This window comes from Gymnogyps californianus, chromosome 2 (genome assembly GCF_018139145.2).
Source record: "Gymnogyps californianus isolate 813 chromosome 2, ASM1813914v2, whole genome shotgun sequence".
Taxonomy (NCBI): domain Eukaryota; kingdom Metazoa; phylum Chordata; class Aves; order Accipitriformes; family Cathartidae; genus Gymnogyps; species Gymnogyps californianus.
The window spans coordinates 52,241,759-52,263,616 of NC_059472.1; positions in this window are offsets into that span (position 1 = coordinate 52,241,759).

The following is a 21,858-nucleotide window of genomic DNA, read 5'->3' on the forward strand; positions in this document are numbered from 1 at the left end:
CGAGCCTGGCCCTGATGTGCAGCTCCCGAAGGGGCTGGTTTGCCCTGGGGGCTCCTGCCTGCTGGCTGGTGATGCTCCACCGGGCAGGCGGGAGGGAGGTCACGCCTGGGCGCAGGAGTGAAAGTCACATTCAGAGAAGTGTGGATTGAATGAAGGAAACGGTAAGGTGAAAACATAATGATTTATTATGTGCAGTGCTATTTTGTAAAGAACCGTCTTACAGGCTGCTTCTTTCTTTGCCAAAGCATTCAGCTACTGCAATAGGATTTAAAAGTAAAATGAGTTGAACTTTAACAGATCTACAGTAGCAGTTAACTAGCAAAGGAAAGTCCATGTCTAGCTATTTCCTGCTGCTATAATGTTTTGATAACAATGGTACACAAAGACTTGTTTTGTTTAGCATGTGCCATATTATTGCATTTCAGACAAAGTCTTGATTCTCTAAGTCCAAGACAAAGTCTCAGTTCTCTCTGTTTGAGACAAAACCCCAGGATGAAAAATACGGATTTCAAACGTCCCAAACTACAGAGGAGTAAGGAATCAGATTAGCATCAATTTCTGCTTCTAGCTACAATGAAAACAAAGATAAGGCAAATATGTATTTTCTAATTGGAGGGACAAATTTAGGAAAGATTTTGTTCCTCATCATTCCCTGTCTAATTATGAAATCAGAAAAATGAAAATATTTTTCCCATTCTCTGCACACACACCCTACCCCAGGCAGACCTGTGCTTTCTCTCCTGAGATTTGCTTTCCTACAGCAGCGAGTTTCCCTTCAAGAGCTCACAGGCATGGAGAGCAGCTTTGTTTACCATCCCCAGGTGCAAACCTCATTAACTAATGTTTACTTCTTTTGTGTTTTCAGCTTTCAGTAATGAGCCGGGTTAATGGATAGTGAAGATGGTGGTGGTGGGGAGAATGGTAAGGAAAATTCAGGAGCTGGTTTTACATCTTTCAGTTTTACAGGCTCATAGGGAAAATGGCTATCAGCCATTCAGCTATACCCCCCCAAAAAAACCCAGCCCTTGGAGATGATGAACCTCCTACATAGGTTTGGATTTGTTTGTTTTTTTCAGGATGGTGGGAAACAAAGCACAGCCAACCCCCTGACTTTTTGCAAGTTATAAATACTGTACAAAATTCTACTTTTGACACCGGAAAATGCTTTCTCCTGTTGTTCAAAGTGACTCCAGATGCTGATGTACTTAGTACACAGCACAAGTAACCCAACTGGAATGAAAAGCAAGGTAATTGAGTTTACATTCATCTGTCCATATTCCTAAGGGACAGACTGTTCAGCCTGCCAAGTTTGCTCTGCTTATGCACGCATAAGCAGAGCGTGAACTTAAACCGACTGGAGATTCCCACAGTAGATTCTCCCTGGTGAACAGGGGATCTCCGCTGCTGTAATCAGGTGGAGGTGGTGCGATCGCTTCTACGCTAGTCGTTCCCCCATGTCCCACAATATCGGGAGGTGGGCTGAATGTTTGGCAGGAAAAGAAGGAAAAGATTGTGGTAGAACTGAGTTTTTCTGCATCAGATTTTCCCCTGACCCAAGCCCCATTTTCAAAGGACAAAATATTAGCTTCTTCCTAGGCTTTTCTATGCTTCTCACTATTATAGTATCTGGGAGCTTCAGATACACATATATTTCTTTATCTTTCTAATATACCAGTGAAGTGAAGGATTGTCATCCCTATATGTGAAACAGAACATGGGGATCAAAGCAAAAAGTTTCTTTTAATGTTGGGTGAGCAGTCTGGGACAGTTAGGAGCAGACTTTTTCAAAGAACTTTGCTATTTTATACTTTAAATAGCTATGTATTTGACTAACTGCTGTCCCTCATTTAAGAGAGTTCCATGAATAGGGATCTCCATGTAGCTAGACCATACAAACAGCAGCAATCTCCATCCCAAACACAGGAGCAACTCAATGCCCATAGCAGAGCAGACATAGAAGACACGTGTGAGGGAAGAAGCAGCTATGGCCAATGTTCAGTGCATGTTGGAAATATGTGAAAGAAAAGCAGAAAAGAGAGGAGCACCTGTGAGACGAAGCAACAAGGGAATATTCCATCCTGTGCTCTGGGAGGAAACCAGGGAACGTGTCTCTGAGGAAAACTGAAATTAAGAGCCTCTTCAGCTGAGCTCTGGGTGGCAGGAGCTGGTGGGGACAAGCAAAGGAACTGCCTCCTGCTGTTTGGCTTCTGCTGCTGTCTGAGGAAACAGTCTTGTAACTAACTCAGGGGAAAAGCGGCTCCACCACAAATTTCTTCTTGCAGTAGAAACAACCCTCAGCACATTGCCTCCAATGCCACGTTAAGGCACAAGTCCACAGACAAAAGCATCCGGCTCCTAATTGGAAAGGCAGGCCCCGACAGCAGCTGCCAGTGCACAACAGGTCTGATGCTGGGTGGGTTGGATCCACTGTGTATACACTATGAAGCTGGCATAGACAGGTCCAGCAAATCTTATATGTCAGATTTAAAACTGGGAGGACTCAAAAAACACAAGCATGGGGAGTCAGGATCCTTTGTGCATGCAGGTCAGAGTTACCTTCACACGTGTGTGCCGTGCCCAGGGCTGCTTAGCTGGGCTCCCCTTCCTGAGCTCTCCTGCTCTTGCTAGCATCAAGTGTCTCGCTGAGGAATCTGGCCTGGCCGGTGGCAAGCTGTAGTTTCCCTCATGGTCCACTGTGAGGACCTGGGGTTTCACCATGGGTGGTGGTGTCTGTGATGAGTAAGGAACCTTGCAGATATGTAGAAACCAGTCCTGATGAACCAGAGCCCAAGCCACTTCACCCAGTGTAAACAGGACTAGTGGGCCCAAGCCTCCCGGTCTCCTCTGCAAAGAAGACAGGCAAGACTGAAAAAGAGCTGTGGGCAAGCAGGAGCGGGGCAGACACCTAGAAAAAGGCAAGTCTGAGTGCCAACAGTTGAGCCCCTGAGACTTTCTGAGCACAGGCAGCTACAGGTCTAGTTGCTGAGCGTCTTCCTTCTCTGCTTTCCCGTGAATGAAGGACACTTGTGCTGGCCCCAGCGCAGCTAGGACCAGAAACTACAATTGGAGACCTCCCTCTGCAGGTATCCATAGAGGTCCTCTGCTCATATCTCAAAGCAGTGACATGGTGGTGGTAAGAAGGGGATCAGCTCCGGCTATGCATAAGCATGCTGTGCAGCGGCAGCTGGAAGTAAGCTGGAGTGCCCTAGCCAGGGTGGGATATGTGTATGAAGAAGGTCAGACCATGCAGTGCCATCTCCCTGTGTGTAAGGGGCTTTGGGCAGGGTTACTTTGGGCATGGTAACAGGACCATGTAGCAAAAAGAGCAGATTTCCAAGGGTCCTGGGTGTGCGGTGGCCGCTCTGTGGGGCTCGGCGTGTCCTTCCCGGTCCGACAGCCGTAGCAACTGTGGGATCTGCTGGTATTCCCATGCCTCAGGCAGCCATCGCCTCCAGTGAGAAACAGGGAAATGGGAGAGGCAAATGAGTGAGAAAGGGGTAAACAGTATTTTGCTCAAAGTGAAGTGGTGAATGTTCTTGCTCAGCAGTTGTTCTCAACTACCCCAGTGTCCCAGGCTAAGCTCCCTTCAGAAAAAGCTTGTCTACACAGAAACTGACCCAAGCCAACATCTTCTGTAAGAGAGAGCCAAGAGGAGACCAGGACGGGAGAGCAGACAAATTCACCCCTTTTCAGGCTGTGTTCCTCAGATTTTATTGCTCATCCTCAGTTCAGCCCTAGGGAATAATCACCAATGGCATTTTCCTCACTTTGTACAGTGCAGGAGGACAGCATTTGGGTCTCAAGCCTTTGGCGATGCCTTGATATATACTTTCCCAAAACAAGGATTCTTCCTCCCTAGGAAAGCAAAGCCAGCAGTCCAAATCGGAGTTAGAGAATCAAATATATTTACATAAACTACATAACACCTCATAATAATAAAATAAATAATGAATGCAATTTATGATTGGCTAAGTTATAATAATCAAATATGAACTATTTATGCAAACCAAAATTCTTCACCTCCCAGAGGCAAGTATTCGGCGCACGGAGAAACTTTTTCGAGGTGCACGGCGGGGCTGACAGCAAGCAGCAGCTCCACACCTTTCCCTGGGAAGGTGTAAGAGGAGGACAGGCCAGCAAACCTGGAAGAACATCAAGTAGTTTTCCCGGCTGTTAGTGTGGGTTACCGTGCCCTGGCTATTATCGCTGGCTCCTGGCAGAGTTGCTGGTCACCATGCCCCAATATGCAGGTTATTGTTTCCAGTTTCTGTTGTGCATTGCCGTGCTTTGCTGCCGCAATCGCTTCTTCCCCCTCCCACATGAATTGCTGCAGAGTAAGGAGAAAGGCAGCAGCCCAGAGGTGGGCAAAATAAAAGGCAGCAAGGAGTCTTGTGGCCTACCTGCTTTCTTTCTCTTCTCTCTGCAAGCCAGAAAGTTCCTCAGCGTGAGCAAGCCAAAATGTAACTTGGCACCAGTACCGAAGATAAATGTCAGTATTTTCCCTGGCAGTTAGAAACAAAATGTTTCCAAGTGTCCAAGAAGATTTTTCTCTTAGAGGATGGCCTCCCCGCTGTGTAGGTTCCTCACCGGTCGCCCTTTCCGCTGGCTGTGCATCCCCCAGAGGGCAGGTGAGCGGGGTTTTCCTCCCCTGCTCTTGCCTTATGGCAAGTTGGAGCAGCCTGTGAAGTGTAGCAGGATAAATACCTCCTTGCAAGCAGCAGTTGAAACAAAACCAGGATCAGCAGCTGCTCTCCCCACCTCACAACTCGTCCAGCCTACTCCAGGTTGAGCTCCAGGCTGCTGCCAGGTTCTCTTGCTTTGGAGGAAAATGCTTAACAGTTTGATCAACTGAGATCGCTGGACAGCATGCTTTGGAGATACACAAGGATTTCAGGAAGCAGTAGCAATTATGGAATGGCCATGACACGACTGTTACTTCTCATCATCGATACAGATGTACAGAGCTTTGAAGTGCACGCTATTTTTAGGCATCTGGATGTATTCCTGATGAAGATTCAGCTTTCGACCACTACAGTTCAGTAATTCTTCTGTTTTGATATCTTTTTTTTTTCTCAACATTATTTATTCTTATTTGATCTTACATTTGTTTCCAAGAACTCTGTCTAGGAACATCATAGCAAAGATAACAGTATCTTCAGCAAAGAAAGTAATTTCAGCAAAGAAAGTAAAATCTCATCCTGGATCATTTTTTTCTGTGTAGTTTCATACAGAGAGGAAACGGAAACAATCATGGATATAGGCTGTGGATGAACATTAGCTATCAAATTTTATTTCAGAAGAATATTGGTAGGAAATTGAGATTATCACAGGAAAAGGACTTGACGTTTTACTGGTGCCCATGGGAAATGCTGATCACCTACATGCTTCAGTAATCCAGCATATGTGTGATAGCTGTTGGGTAATTCCAAGTATTCCCTCTGCAGTCTAACCTTCTTCAGCCAAAAGCAGAATCCAAAGCCCATATGTACAATTTCCACAGTAACAACTACAACAAATCGGATGTTTTAACATACGTTTAGAAGGATTCTTCTCAGTCTGGTGGAAAGTAGACGTATCAGAGAGAAAGGCCGTATCATTCACCAACTGCCATCATTCACTTGGCTGCTATGAGGCTATTGCTCCTTCCATGAGCAGCAGATCTATGCAGATAGCAATTAGTGTGGTCAGAGGTTTCTTAATATCTGGGATGAAATCCTAGCTATCAAAGTGAGAAAATTTTCTGTCCTGTATGGAGAAATATTTCTTCTCATTATGTACGCTGCTCAGCGCTGGGGTGATGAATAGCAGGCTTGCTTAGCAGAAGTAACAGAAGATTAGAAGAATCTTCTGTGCTTAGGAATATTTTATTCACCATAAGTCTTTTTAATGGACTGTTGACTGATATCTTTGCTTCAGAAAACAGTAAACAAAGTAGCCTCTCCGTTTGTTGGCTCTTATGTCTGGAGATGAGAGGTGACAAATGACATCTTGCAACGTGCAAGATGCAAGGTTTACAATTTGCAGACTTCCATGCGAAGACAGTGAAATACAGCTTTGAGTTGTTTTACACAAGGAGGGCTTCACTGTGCTACGTGAGACTGCCTCTATGATACAACCTGACATTTTCAAAAGTGAAAAGAGCTATACAAAATTACATGCTCCTCTAGAGCCTGAGTTAATTTGAAGCCACAACGTTAACCTTGAAGACTTGTACCAACTCCATGTATGGAAGCTATGGAGTTACACTTCCTGTCTCTGCAGCAACCCTACCAATAGCTACTACTTGCAAGCAGAGATTTTCATTTAAAATCAGGATTTCTCTCACCACTACTCACTGTTGCACATTCAACTAAGACAAGCAGTCTTTGCAGCTGTCATAACTTTCATTCCACAACGAAACTGAGGAGATGTTTGTTAAGCATCAAGCTCCGGTCCTTGGGACAATTAACAACTTGGCAAGACTCCTGCAGCAATATCTGGTGGACAGTCATTAGTACATCAAATTATGCATGCTTGCAATTTGATCTTGATCAACGCAATTTCCTTCCCTTCTTTAGGAATTCTTTCACTGCCTTTATGCCCAAGGGATAGATAGAGAAGATAGCTGTACACAAACTGCTTCAGCTGTGAAGCTAATACTGAAAAGATAATTCTACTTCTGTTTATAGTGATACTGTGCTCTACAAAGCCTATCTTAAGTCTGTGACATTCAGCATTAAAAAAACCGCAGGAAAATGTATTTCCATTCATCCAAACTGGCCCTTTTTTTAGTTTATTATGGCCTATATGAGAGACGATGGCTTATCTATGGCAGAGAGGCAAAATGACATGCAGAGAGTTGTCATTTGGTAGGATTTGCGTCCTACAGTTTAGCACTATTTAAGCATTTAAGAAAGCAGATTTGAATTAGCTGACTGTGGAAATGAACTGTATAAGCAATATCAAGGGGCAGGAGAGCACACGGACAGGTTTGCCTCTGTCCCAAGTTACAGAGCACTTTAGAGTTCAGATTATACAGGCCAGGGTAATCTTATTAAATCAAAAAAAGGCAACTTCTAAGGAAGCAAGCAGAGCTTTATTTTCAATAAAACCATTCTGGTTTAGATTACTATTCATACTTGTATGATATCTGTAGAAGTATTTTTTTAGGTATTTGGGAAATTTGACATCTTTTGGGAAGTTTAACGTCTTTATTGTTTTCAGCAGGCCTTTGGAAGTCAAAGTCATTCATCTCAGAGACAAATTTTTTCTTGTGTTCTGTGAATTTCTGTGTGAGATTCATTGAAATGGCAACTGTTGGGAACCACCACTGCTTTTCTCTTGTTGGTTTCTCCAGGAAAGGTCAAGGCAGTCTGCCAATATAGTAACTGGACAACATCACTGTTTTAAAGACCCAAGTTCTCACTGGCACTAAAACAGTAATAGGTGATGAAGCATTAGGAGAAACTGTACAGCAAAAGCAGGATGAAATTTCTGGACCGGATTTAATAGAGAAGAGGGTTAGGAAGCTTTAGTAAGGTAGAGGAAACAAAACCTGATTTCTACTAATTGGTCTTCCAGCTCCGGGATCTGGACCAAATAACTCCTACTTAGCCTGACATCATACCTCCACTCCAAAGCTGATGAAATAAATGCCTGCAATGACAGCTTGTGTTACTGAATAAATGGCAAGAATCTGTGTTTCTCTATACACGTTGGAAGGGGCTGCCCTCCTCTAGCTTTTTTCTCCCTAAAAAACAAGCTAGGACATCCGATTCCCTATGCCCCAGTCATTAAATAGTGTCATTTAAGCTACAGCGTCAGTTCCTGATACATTAGAAAATGGCAGATTTAAGACTCTCTGGGTAATCTTTTTTTGTCCCTCCCCATGTGCATATGTTTTCTTACAAACCCTTCCATGACACAGTCATATTTTAGACTTTCCCACAGGATGCATGCCTCATTCTGTACAACACAGGATAATCACACCCAGTGGCAGAAATAAATTAGCATAGCAGTCTTAATCTGGTATTTCCTAATTTTCCTAATTTCCTTATCCTTCAACGTTCAGCTGCGCTAATCTAAACTATTCTTTTAATGTAATTTTTTTATGTTATCATTTAAATATATGTATGCGCATTTGTGTATCTCTCCATCTATCTGGATCTGTTAATGTATTGGTAAACACAAAAGAAAAAGATAAAGTTGTTTGTTTTTAATTCTTTCAGAACTGTTTGATCTCTCCTCACTTGTTTTAGCAGCTGCCTGACTGTTTTTCCTCATATGTAAACTTCAAAGTCAATCAGAGGTCAAAACTCTGGACAAAGACAGAATAATGAAAACAACGGTGACTGGCGTATGTGATGGGAAGAAGCAGAGGAGCTGGGTTGTAGAATATTGCCTGTTTCTGGACATGGTGGGGGGGAAATTCTCTGCCTCTTGGACATAACATTTCTTGATCTGAAGGCCTGTATACTTGCCTGGAAATGTGTCTCACAGAGAAATGAAGTCTACAGCCGTGTACTGGAGGACTTGACATTCTCTGGCTATTCTTGGTTCAAGCAATCTGGAAATAGCGTAATAGATTACCGTAAAAATGCTGGAGAAAAACAGCCTTTTACTGGTTTCTGTTGAATGCAGAGGGCTTCACGGGTGGGTATCAGTTTTGATTCCCAATTAGTTATTTGCTATTTCTGGTCGTAGGAAAATCAAAGGAAAAGCAAGCCCTGGAGAGGCAGCTTCTGTAGCATAGTAACGTGGAGCATTTTCTGTAGGCATGTGCAGTCATGGTACAGGATGTGTCTTGAGTTCACGCTTTTTTTTTTTCCTTCGGGAGAACATCTGCCTTTCCCTCCTTCATCCGTCTGTGGAATCAGGCCCCTGCTTGTGCGGAGCCCGGCAGAGGGCCACGAGCAAGAGAGAGTCCCCGAGGCAGGGGGTTGTAGCAGTGCAACTTGCCTGGCAGCTGGTAAAACAGCCTGCAGAAATTGGGAACACCTTAGTGATTCACACATCCTCGCAGCAGCTCCTGCCAGCGGAGCCGCTGGAGGGGCCCCAGCAGAGGCAGAGGTGGATTCCACCATATATATATATATATATATATGTATGTATGTATGTATACATGTAAGGCCATGGTGAGACCTCAGATTTTGTGCAGCGATTATGAGAATTTGCGTAAATGACCTACGAGCATAATCTGTTCTGAAAAAAATAGTCTTTTCCAGTTTAACCAACAGGGAGGATGGAAATTGGACCAGTGCCACCCTGTCTGTGGAGCGCATCTCCCCCAGTCTTCCTTGCTTTCCTAAGTTGTGGACACCTTCTCCTTTTCCTACAGAAGGCTTCAAAATATGTGATTTGTACCATATGGGCCAGAACCAGGCATCCCAGAAGCCATAAATGTAGGAGGCCCCTCGGCAGTGTAAATCGTGAGCAATATTATGGGGGGTCTGAAAATGCCAAAGAGAACCTGGTGATCCTTCTGCAGGATACTGATGGCAAAAACATCAGTTACAATATAATTTAAATTATTTCAGGTATTTCCCTCAAATATATTAGCTTGTATTTGTTGCTTCTTCCACTCCCACAAGAAATGTAAAAAAAAAAAAAAAAGCCCAGGTTCTGGGTAAGCTAAAAGCCAGGCCGTGAACCCTGGGGCTGCAAGCTGCGCTGAGCAACACTGCTCTAGAAGACACAAGAAAGACACTTTTTTGCTCAGGGAAGCAGACAAACTTTCCCCAGCTGCATGAATAGCAGGGAGAGGCGTAGCCCGCCGCTGGGTGGGAAAGAAGCTGTGACTGGGCTTCCTTGTGGCTCCTGGGACGGTAAATGACTAAGAGAGTAACAGGAGGAAATGTTACAGGCCTGGCTGGCCGGTGCGATAGGAAGAGCACACCTTTCTCCTAATGTGGGCCTCCCTGCAAGGGCTAAGAAGAGTTTCAGACTTGAAACTGCTCTTAATTCAAGGAATATATTTAATGTGTGGCTTACTGTCCCTTGTCAACATGACCAGAAGAAAAATTATTGTCTGTAGCTTCTCATTTAGTGACCTTTTTCTACACAGTTCAATGCCACTGAACATCATGCTTTCCCTTAATTAGCTTTCCACCAGTTTTTGTTTTAGCTGAGTGTTAATTTTGAGATGTGTTCCAATGAGTTTTGCAAGAATTGAAATTTTACTCACTTTTTCTTTAGTGACTACTCACCACAAATCCACCTAATCTCTGCCATTAACGCCAAAGTGAAGAAGAAGAAAAAAAAAACCAGCAAGAAGTCTGCCTGAGAAAAGAAAGAAAAAGTGTGAAGTATCACTGTGAAAAGCCACATAGGAAAGGGATATAAGTGGTGTAAAGAGAAGCTAAAGGGATGCAGGAGAGAGCAGCTGGGAAACAAAAGCAGAGAGGCTGCTGGAGCAAAGCAGGCTGTGGGCGGCCCTGCTGGGAGGAAAGGGAAGCGGGAGCAGAAATGGGAGCGGGTGATTATGTTTGGTTTTTAAGCAGAGAGTGAGGAGCTTGAAGTGAGGAGTTAAGAGACAGGAAGGAAGCCAGTGAAGGCAAATAAAGAGTGGAGGGCGATATAGTTTATGTAGTGAGAAAAAGATTACTTGAGCGATAGCGTTGGGCATCATGTGCTGGTGGACTGCATAATGTATAATCAGCTTGAAGCAGCGGTCGTGATTCTTCAGGAGACGACCTAGAAAAGAATACTGTGGCTTAATTTTAATCCTTTTTTAACCCAGGGTCTCTCCATATAAAGGATGAGCATTGTGTTGCCCTGAGCACTAAGTGGAGTGCGTTGCGTTTTGTGCATTGTCATTGATTCTAAATGCCTTTTGTGTTTTGGGGCTCTGAAAACAAAGGTCAAGTACTAGCAAATTCTGTTTTCTGTGAGAGATTTAATTAAATCCTAAGGACAAAGGCAGACTACTAGAAACAGCTATTGAGTGTGAAAGATGTGTAAATTTGCATTACCATTTCTCAATATCAGTTTGTACATAGCTTTGTAATTTGTTTTTTTGAGCAATGACAGGAGAATAAACATTTAAAAAATCAAGACAATTCTTACAGATGTTATTTTCTGCATGTAAGGTAATTGTCCAATACAGGCTTGGAAAGAGATGCTAGGAAACAGAGTGAGGAAGCACACAGAGTAGGATGGAACAATTTCTGAATATAGTTTTGGTCCTAGTAATTTAGTGAGTGTAAATTGTAGGGCTTGAAATGGACTGGGCTGCCTAACATTTTTTTATCCTTTATGGACAATAGCAGCAAACCAGAGGGTTTCAGCAATTAACAGCATACTGCTAATCACAACTTCCTCATGAATAACCTGAGTAAATTGCCCAGGTAACTGTGCTGTGGAAGGCTCAGGAGTCACTGAGTGGAAAATATTTTTCACTTGTTCAATATCGAGACATTATTGTATTAGCCTACTATGCTTTAGAGTGTTTGAATTTTGCCATACCAAACCATTTTTTTCTTGTTTAAATAATTGTATTTAAATAATAACATATTAAGAAAAGCCAAGTTACTGAAACTGAATGCAGTTAATTTTTTGACAGGTAGAAACCAAGAGATACCACATAGCTGCTCCACTTCAACACACACTGATCCTTCCACTTAACAGGTGATAAGGAAGGAATTCATGTTCAGCTGGTGATAAGGCAGTGTGGATCTGCCTCTGAAGCAAAGAGGATCATCTTATAAATCTAGCCGTGCTATTGCATGAAGTTGGGAAGATAGAGAGGATGAAGTCATACGTCTATGGGAGCAAGAAACCATCCAGTTTACCCACAGTTTTGAAACTATGTATGAGTAATGCAGCTCCTTCTCCCAGTGTAGGATTCGATGTCCAGGAAAAGTCTCACAGACGGTGGGTCTAAAACCAGACAAATCAGAACATGCCACAAGCGAGGAAAGGTTGGGGACCCAGAGGTGCGGAGCGGATCACGTTCCAGTGCCCTGAGTCCCTCTGGGCAATTATCCTTCCAGAGCACAGCGTCAACTCTCTGCAGATGGAAGGGGGGATGTATTTCACAGGGGGCAGTCCCCGTGGCAGCCAGGCTGGCATGTAGGTCTTTGGGGGTCACAATGAATCCATTACATTTTACCTGGAAGCTAATCGACAGCCAGTGCAGACCCGCTAGCCCCTCCCTGTTCCACTAAGGCATTCTGTCTAATAAATAAGCTGTTGTGCTGTGCCAGGGTGGTCGTCTCCCACGCTTCTCGCACGGCTCCGCACCTCTGTGCAGAGACATCTTGCAGACAACCATGCCGGCAGACATGACTCATTTTGGGGAGTCTGCGTACGGGGTTTTGCAATAGTCTGATCAGGACATGAAAAAAGACAGTAACAAAGCATGTGCTCGGAAGTACAAGGCACCCCACCACGTTCACGCAGATGCTATAAAGATGACCGCTGTGAAATGATCTGCCGGCTGCTGGGGGTGGGGGGATTAAAACCTCCACCCAGCTGAGAACAATGGCGGCTAATACCTGATCATCTCCCCCACTGCACAAGACCGATGTTTCTTTCCTCATTTTCCGGTGGTGTGGCATTACCTCCAGTGCATTGCAGATGGCTCCCCCTTGGACTCAGTTCAGTCTCAACAAGCCCAAATGAAAGGCTGGATTGCATGGCTCACATCAAATGAAAGGGGGGGACTTCAAGTTGACAAGACGCAGAGCACACACCCTTCTGGTAGGAGATGCTCTGGATGCGGGTTTGCAAAACTGATTTAAAGACAGTTGCAGTTATTGCTGTCTGAGTGATAAGACTGTGATGTTTCAGTGCCTTTTAGGAATGAGTCAAGAAGGAAATAGTAACAGCTAACCAAAAATAATCATGTGGTCATCAAATAGTAGAAATATTGGCCACAAGACATTCTTGCCATATTTACCCGCAGTGCAGATAACATCAGTGACCACCGACTGTTATAATTGCATGATTTTTTATAATTGGATGGATTTCTATTTGCAATTCCTATATTCAAATTGCTGAAACTACAAGTACCATATCCAATCTATTACAGAATCTGGGTTTGTTTCAATGAAAAAAGTCTTGTGTCTATCCAATTTGAAGTAGTTCCCAGCACTCCTTTGCGGTGGCCGTGCCATCATTTTCCACACATATGAAGGTAGCAGCATTATGCTGCCTGCACCGTAAAATGCCCACAGCAATTCAGACCACGTCCACACCGCGCTTGGCAGATGTGATGGCGTAATCCAGCTGGCTGAAGAACAGCTGCATGAAGCTGCAGCAACACGGGCTTCGGGGCCTGGGCAAGCAACATGATGGTTAGTGGAGGCCAATTTCGCTGCTGTGGGTACCTCAGCTAGCTGGCTAGAAACTAGCTCGGGTAAGTCTGGAGGTGCAGTGTTATATGTCCCTTTTCTGCATGCACATTTACAGGCAAAAGGACAACCAGGTCTTATGACCTGGGGCTAGCAGGCAACTTGGGTTTGGGGTAAGAGGATGCAACCGCTGCGACTTCAGCCAGCTGGATTGCACCATCACGTCTGCCAGTGCAGCGCGGACGTGGTCTGAGTTGCTATGGGCATTTTACAGTGCAGGCAGTAAATGTTGCTACCTTCATAGGAGTACAAAATGATGGCATGGCCACCGCAAAGGAGTGCTGGGAACTACATAAAATTAGGTAAACAAAAGACATTTTCATTAAAACAAACCCAAACTCCATAACTTGGACATAGTACTTGTAGTTTCAATAATTTGTTTAAAAGCACTTACTCTAGTTCTGAATTATTCTTACTCCATAGTTTCACCAAAGTTTGGCACACAAAGAGGAATGATTGCAGAGGTGTAATAAGGTAACTCTTTACAAACACTGCTTTTGCATGTGCATTTTCACAGCTACGTTTTCATTTCATGAGACTCTTGAGGGACAGCTTTGTTTGCCACGCTACCTTTTGTTTTTATGGTAAAGGTGCTAGAACATCGGCCAGAAGCGATTTTGCAAGCATTCGTACGGCCACAGGCCATGAATGAGTCAATCACCTTGTACTTTTTTTAATCCAGTGCTTTACAGAGCAGCCTCACCTATTCTTATGGCGCGCTATGATATGTTAGGAGTGTCATTACAAATCTACTGTGAAGAAAAGGACAAACATGAATTTTCAGGAGATTGCAGCACAAGGTTTGGACAGAGGATTTTAAATATAATTCTGCCCTTAAAAAAACCCTCTCTATGACACACTCACTCCAGAAAGATTATGGAGGAAATGTAAAACACAAAAACAAGCTCATATAAATATAATATTTTAGAGTGTTTCTAAGCAATTTTTTTTCTTTCTACTTGCTTCCTCGCTATTTCCAAGCTCATAATAATGCCTTTTATCCACATACTCATCCACCCCACATACTCAGCGCACAGTTATACCTAGAGGGAAATCCCACAGTTCATCATCCGGTCTAGTAATACCCCTAACAGAGTTTGCTGTGGATTTTGCGTTATGCGCAGGCTGTGCTGGGTTTGCAGGGCCGGATTCTCTGCTGGGCTAAAACTCTGCTCAGTGCTGGAGAGAGAGTTTGTTGCACCGTCAGCTATGCTGGAAGCTCTCCTAGCCCATGCCAGGCGCCAGCGCTTGCTCAGAGGCAGCTTAGGACAATCCTGCCATTCTCCAGTCTTAGTGGATGGGCTATATTTGACTCTGTGGATAAGTAGGCTGAGTTGGCTCTTTTTTCCTCTCTGCCTAAAAACTCGCCATCAAGAAGGTATTACTTTGGGTCTACCACACTTTTGAAATGGATCTCAGCAAGAGGCCCGTTCCTGGCCTTTAGTTTGTCCCTTCGGCAGGTTATTTTTGCTCTCATCAAATTAGGAGTCGATGGGCCCGCTTCGCCATTTCGAATCAGTTCAAGGCAGTACCGCTGACTTGAAGTAATCAGCATAATAATGGGGTAAAACTGATATAAAATTGGCACCTTCCAAGTATTAAGAGTTGAATTACCCAACAGAACCGCATGGCATTTTGCAACAAGAAGTAGGAAGTTTAGTGTCTTTTATCTTTGAGGAGGGGAGAGAAGAAGAGATTAACCCTTTGATTCTAGACCTGAGAAAGAGCTTGCTCACACTTTCATACACGTAGTTTTCTGTCTATGATCACACCTATAAAACTTCCATTTGTGGATTTTGTGTTGTTATGGCCAAATGAAAACAGAATTATAACAAAAATAAAATTTAAATCCTCTCTGTCCTCCAAGACTAGACTCTCTCAAAGCTTACAGGCGTGCTCTAAGTAGTAGAGCTCTACAAACTTAACAACAGTAGCAATGTTGGTGTAAAATAACTGTTAGTTGATTGCCTAGTGGCATGAGATTAATAGGAGAATTTGAAAATATCCTGAGTGTGAACAAAATCAGTAATTCAGCTTCTGTGATTTAGTTATTAAAAGACACCAAAAATGACTAAGTTGACTCATTTGTAATTCCTGTGGTTGCAGTAAATTTGAGTTCTTTGTTGGTGACTAAACTTTTTAAAGCGTTTTTCTTAATATCTGCAAGATAGTCATATGAAACACATGGGTTTTTAAAAACTGCATCTTTAGTGCCATTTGAGTGCCTTAAATTTAAGACACAAGCCATATAGAATCCCATGAAGCTTCATGATATACAAGAAGTTGTCTATAACTGTGTTGCAAAACTTTACGCTGTGAGTGTCAAGAACTGCAACTTCCGCCCTTCTGCCCAGAGAAGGACCATATGTAGCCTGCTCCGTTTATTCCAGCAAAGTTATGAAATGTGTCATTTAGAAGTTAATTATCTGTCAAAGTCTGAAACTGTTAAATGTTTCCCAGGCCCAAGATAAAACCATGGCTTTTTATGGATTTGACACAGTCTTCAGCAGAGCAAAGCATTTACAGGGAGTGTAGACATTTAGGACAACGTCCATAAAACCAAAGCCAGGAGAATCAAAGCTAGTTTACTTTTAAACTCAGCCCAGTTTACTTTTAAGTTTTGTCTTCAGAAGAACAACTATTTGAGCAAGGACTACAAAACTAATCCAACCACAGGAAATGAGATATGTGTATGTGCAGGAAGTAGGAGTAAGGTGGGGTGGGAGAAATTTGTTCTGGGAGAGAGCACTTAGGGTTAAGAACTGGATAAATAAGAAGAAAAATTCTTGCTCTTGTAGGTGATTCATAGCTAACAAATTAATAGCAGAGCAGAATGTCAGATTCATTATAGCTTCATCTGCAAAGAAGTCTATGATGATGGTAATCACTCTAATTATAATGGAAATAAAAAGACACAAATAATATGTTATATATGTTTTATATCCTGATAGATGATACCATCAGGAGATTCATTTTTAGCTCCTGCTTTAATATACTGCTAACTTTCTGAAACCTTCATTTTTTCAGGCTAATTTTTTCCATGGCTTTTCTTTGACTTAGAGTTGAGTTTGTTTGGGTTTTTGAAGATTTCAAGCAAGAAATACTTGGGCCATTTTTAAGCTCTGGGATAGTGAAAATAAAAAACTTTTTCCCAGGGTAAAAGAAGAATTTCTGGCATCTTAGCGTTTTCTGTACCCACCAAGTGGCTTCAGTGGGAAAACAGTATTTGCCACGGAAATTGTCCTTATTGAGGTATGAAGCTTTCAGCATTCCAGTGGAATTTTGTTTTGATTTGATTTAAAATCACTTTGTGAGCTTTTGCCATACATTGGTCACAGGCTTTTCTTCTGCACTTTCAAAGCATAAAAGCAAAGGGAGCCTGCACTGTATATGCAATCATGGTTGATATTGGCCTGAGCCATATGGTGACCAGATATTTATCCTGTGGATTGCTATCTGTCTCTGGGCTCACAGCTCCCCTCCCTTCCAGATACAGCAAAAGTTACTTTAGGAGTGCCTACACTGCGCTGTTTCTACAACTATGCCCTTGTCTGCTGGCAGCAAACGCATCTGTGTTTGCACTGGAGCAGACAATCCCATCCAGTTTAGTTCCTGCCTTGCAACAGTTTGTTTTCAGACCCGACCCTCTCCATCAAACCAGGCCATTGCAAAAGTTCCAAAAGGTGATTTTTTTTGCCTGTTTCTGGCTCATTCACGAAAATGAAACAAAGATCCGAGTGCCCCATTTCTTATTCATCACTCACCACACGCAGGCAGCGGGAGCAGTTTCTCCCCAGGGTTCCAGCGCTGGATGCAAAGAAAAGTACTACAGTGCCTGAAAATGTGCTGTGCTGTAAGAGGAAACAGCAACTGCCCTTTGTCAAGAAGCTGGGATACACTGGGGTATGCAAGGTTGTGTGCCAGGAGCCTCACATCTTTATTAAAGCTAGTGACAAGCAGGAAAAACATATTTATATATGTATATGTTGCACTGTTTCAGCATCTACAGATGTTTGAAGATACTACTTTTGTTGAGTATATCCATGGCAAATTTTCTTTTGATCGATTATATCCAAATTTGTCTTCTCTTGCTAGCAATTATTTATTGCCTAGGTCATTTCTATTCTATTTCTATTCTATTCTATTCTAGTTCCTACATTTTGCCTCATCCTGGAAGAACCAACGTGCCTTTTCTCAGTGTACCAAATGATATGACTAATATCTGTCACATTTCTTTGCTTTCTCTCTCCTATTGGTAGAGCATTTTAATGTGTTCGCTACTCGGAGCACCTTGCACCTCAAGCTTACAGTCTGTAATTCCTTGAGGAGTTTTTTCAGTGCATAGCTGAGCCCCCAAGGGAGGTGAGGGGGCTGCACTGCAGTTGACACTGCGACTGCAGCTTTAAATCTACTTACAGCCACCAGCATTCACCACCTAACACAGCATTTCTTTTTCAGATTTTGCAAGCACACCGACATCAATGTTGGTGTGACTTTATCGTACCTAAAGTCAGTTCAGATATGCCTGCATGAGCAGCCATCATTCCTTGCCTGAAGTAGGGAGCTCCTGCAAAAGGCCTTTCTGTTGCACAGACGAGCTTTAGCGGTGGTAAAACGTTTTGCCCAAGGGCTGAATTTGTTGACCACAGCCTTCATCTCAGAGCTTTGAGCAATACTGGCCTGCGCTATTAAGTGTCCAGAGGACTAGAGCTGAGGCAAACCTGAGCCAGGTTTGTCCGGCAAACAAGGAGAGGGTGCTGGACCAAAGGCAGGCTTAACGTAATGTGATTTAACTGCTGTAGGTTTCATGTTGACTAAATAGGAAGTTGAATGTGAAGGTAGATCACGCATTACTAACTTGGCCTAATATGGTGAACAGGATACAGTCTCATTTCTGCCTTGTGTAACTCTTCTGAAGTCAGTAGTTACATCAGACACTTGCGTATCCTAGCCTTTTCTCTCATTCTGAGTGTTTGCCCTTTAAAGATGCACACTCAGTGACCTAAAAAATCTAGATAGCCTTTGACTTTATTAGAAGCTCTTTCACTTAATTTTTCTTTGCTTTTTCACAAGAGGATGGGGGTAACAGTACCTGCTCAGAGAGGGCCCAGCTAATACTTGTCGAGTATTCCACTGCTCTTGGGTTCTTGCTGTTTGCTCATTTCCTGAAATGGGGATTACTGAAACCTCTTATGATGCACAGTCTTATTACTCTGATGTACAAGAATGCTATTTACACGATAAACAGTATTACATGTACTTTTTGTAAGTATGGTATAATGTTTCAGAGGAAGCCAATGTAGTAATGCTACAGTTTACTGATTTTCTGTATTTAATAGGAAATTGCAATCTTTGCCAAACAATCAGCTCTTAAGTCAGTGCCAATTTGTCTTATTTGTGTCACACTAAAAGCAAGAGCATTTAAATATCTCATAAAATAGGCAAGACAACATGGATGATTCCTGTTTTATTAAAGATTATCAGTTCGCTTGTTTACTAAGCATGGACATAAGCTTACATAGAGACACTTTCAAAAATTAGAGACTACATGCTTTTGAAGAGAGAAAAAATTATCTTTCAGGCTTGCATGCTTGATCAGCTCAATGTTGTCAGGTCATACATATGTTGAGTAATTTCCATTTCACTCAACAAAAGCTACCTCAGTTCCAAAATATGGGACACAACAAATGCAGGAAGAAGAAATTACCCATTTTTAGTTTATTTGTTATCAGGAAGAAAAAACAAACTAAAATATCCTGTTCAATGCACTGATTAACCAATCACATAGGATGGAACTTCATATGATTTCTAAGTGGCCAATGCTAGAAATATGCAAGTTCCTAATCATATAGATACAAAGAGTGTGACTGAAGTTCATGAAAATGGGCTTCAAGATCCAAGCACGTGAATTAGCGTTCACTGGATTAGAAACTATTACATTACACTCTCGAGTTACAGTGTGCGCACTCTATCACACCAGACACTTAACCCATACCTGCTTTTAAAATTAGAATTTATTTTCCTTTTTGCTCTTTGTAGCCAAAGCCTCCCTTTTACATTTTCAAAGCAGTGCTCAGTGTTTCCTAGACAGCTGGGTGAAGTACCTCCCACGCAAATTCTATTCTATTTGAGACAGAGAGACAAGCACTTTTACTGCACCATAGTTGTGAGAAAAGCCCAGTCTGACAGATGTGTTTGAAACACACCAAGTTTGCACACAGCTGAACGCGAACACAGCAGCTTCCCTCACCGCAAACACTGGAAGAGGTACTCCGGTGTCCTCGTCTAGAGGCAAGATCCTTCACTAGCAAATAAACATGTGGGGCTGGGCCTGTCCGATGCCCAGCTCTCGTATCGCAGTGAATTCTCCAAGTTGCCAAGCCAATGGGATGGTGCTTCTCTCCTCCACTTACTGTGCTGAAGCTGGGCCACTGTAAAAAAAGTAATGCAAAGGGCAAGTGAGAGTAAGACCCACGCAGCTTTGTTGCAGGGAGGCCTGGAGAGGATGGAAGAGGTTTTGCATTTCCAAGAGTACCTATATGTTTTCCCATAGACATTGATAACACATAAGCAGCCATCTGGAGCACGGCTCAGGACTGTGTCCCTGCAGGGTGATCCTGCTCACTGAGCTGCAGATTCAGGCTTCCCCTTCCTTACTCTATTACAGGCCTCATGAATTTTGCATTCTTTACAGCTAGGGGCTTCGAATCACCCTGCTGAGGCCTGGCATCATCCCTGTATACCTTTTAATGCCTAAACCAGGTGCCCAAGAGCACTGTGAATTAGGCTCTGTATCTCCAATGACGATTTTAATCTTGTTTAATATGAGGACTGTAAGAAGCATTTTCTTTGTATTTTGGGAATTACTTGCTGCATCACATATGAAGTGATCCCAAGCCTACACCCTATAGCTTGCGGGGTGCACGATATGTTCTCTTTGGACTGTGGTTGTTGAAATGGAACATCTGCATTTCCATGAGCGACCAAACCCTCCGAATCAAAGGGCTGTGGTAATAGCCAGCACAAAACGAGTGAAAGTAAACATGAGTGTAACGTTGTTGTAGCATGTATTTTTGCTTTAACTGTACATACTTCTCATTATAAAACAAAAACAAAGATGCAGGCAGCTGCGGACAAGAAAAAGCAAAATGTAGAATGCCATTTCTTTTTTTCTCTGAATATAGCAAGATAGCAAGTAGTGAATATCCAATAGCTCAAATGCCCTAGCACTTGGCTATAGATCATTTGTTTCTTAACCATGACTTGAAAATAACTCATAGTGCTAGTGATTCAGGTTTGCTACCGGCAACTGTTCAGTGACCAGAGATTAATGACTTGACATTCTCTACATAATTTTTCATGATCTTTGTAAAAATATTGCCATTTCTGGAACTGCAGTGGAAGTCAAAGCACTGAACCACTACAGCAGCCTCTGTCCGATATTATTTGAAATCATCACTTTACTGGAGTTTCCTTATTTGAAGAAATGGTCCCTGCTGGAGTCTGAGAGTAAGGTTTTAAAACACCAAGACATGCTGCACGGGTTGCATGTTTAATGCTCTCTCTCTCTCTCTCCATTCTTTCTGCACGTGGCTCTTGTCAGGACACAAACTGGAATGCTCTGAACTTCTGGTGTTGGGGAAGGCGGCCTCTCCTTCCCCGGGCACACCGGATCGCAGAGCGGCTGCAGCTGGAAGGGAGCTCTGGAGGTCAACTTCTCCAGCCCCCCTCCCGCTCAAGCAGGGTCACCTACAGCCGGCTGCCCAGGGCCGTGCCCAGACGGCTTTTGAATATCTCCAAGGATGGAGACCCCAGAAACTCCCTGGGCACCCTGAGCTGGGTAACGCGCACAGGCACCTGTCCCCTCCCAGCAGCGAGCAGAGGCCCGTGCTGTGCAACGCTCGCCCGCCTGACGGCAGAGCCGGGCCCGGGGCGGTGGCGGGGACCCGTCCGCGCGGTTTCGCGCTGAGGAAGGAGCGGACAGCTCTGAGGCGCCTTCAGGCAGCAGGGGCAGACGGAAGGCGGTCAACGTCCTCCCCCGGCACGCCGCCGCCCGCCCCCTGACTGGAACAGCCGCTCTCCCCAGCGGGCCGCTGCCCGTCGGCTCCGTGCGCACCTCCGCCTGCGCGCAACGCCCGCCGGAACCGCCATGGGGGGCGGGGGGGGCACAGAGAACACACCGGGTAGGAGGGGCGCGCTTCGCCCCCTCCCGGAAGGGCCCAGCGCCGCCGCCGCCGGGCTGTCAAACCCGCCCCGCCCCCACCGGAGCCGCGGCCCTTTCGAACGCGCCCCCTCCCCCCGCGTCCCGCCGCGGTCGCTTGGCGCGCGCCGCCCACTCGCTCCCGCCGTCCCGCCGCGGCAGCCCCTCCCGCCTGTTTCCTCCCCGGGCCTCGCGGGCACGGCGCGCGCGCGCCCCCTCCGACCGTTGAGCGGCGGCGGGTGAAAGGGGAGGGAGGGCGGGGGGGGGGGGGGAGAGGAGCGGCGGCCGCGCGCCCCTGCCTCGCGCGCATACCTTCTGCCTCCTTCC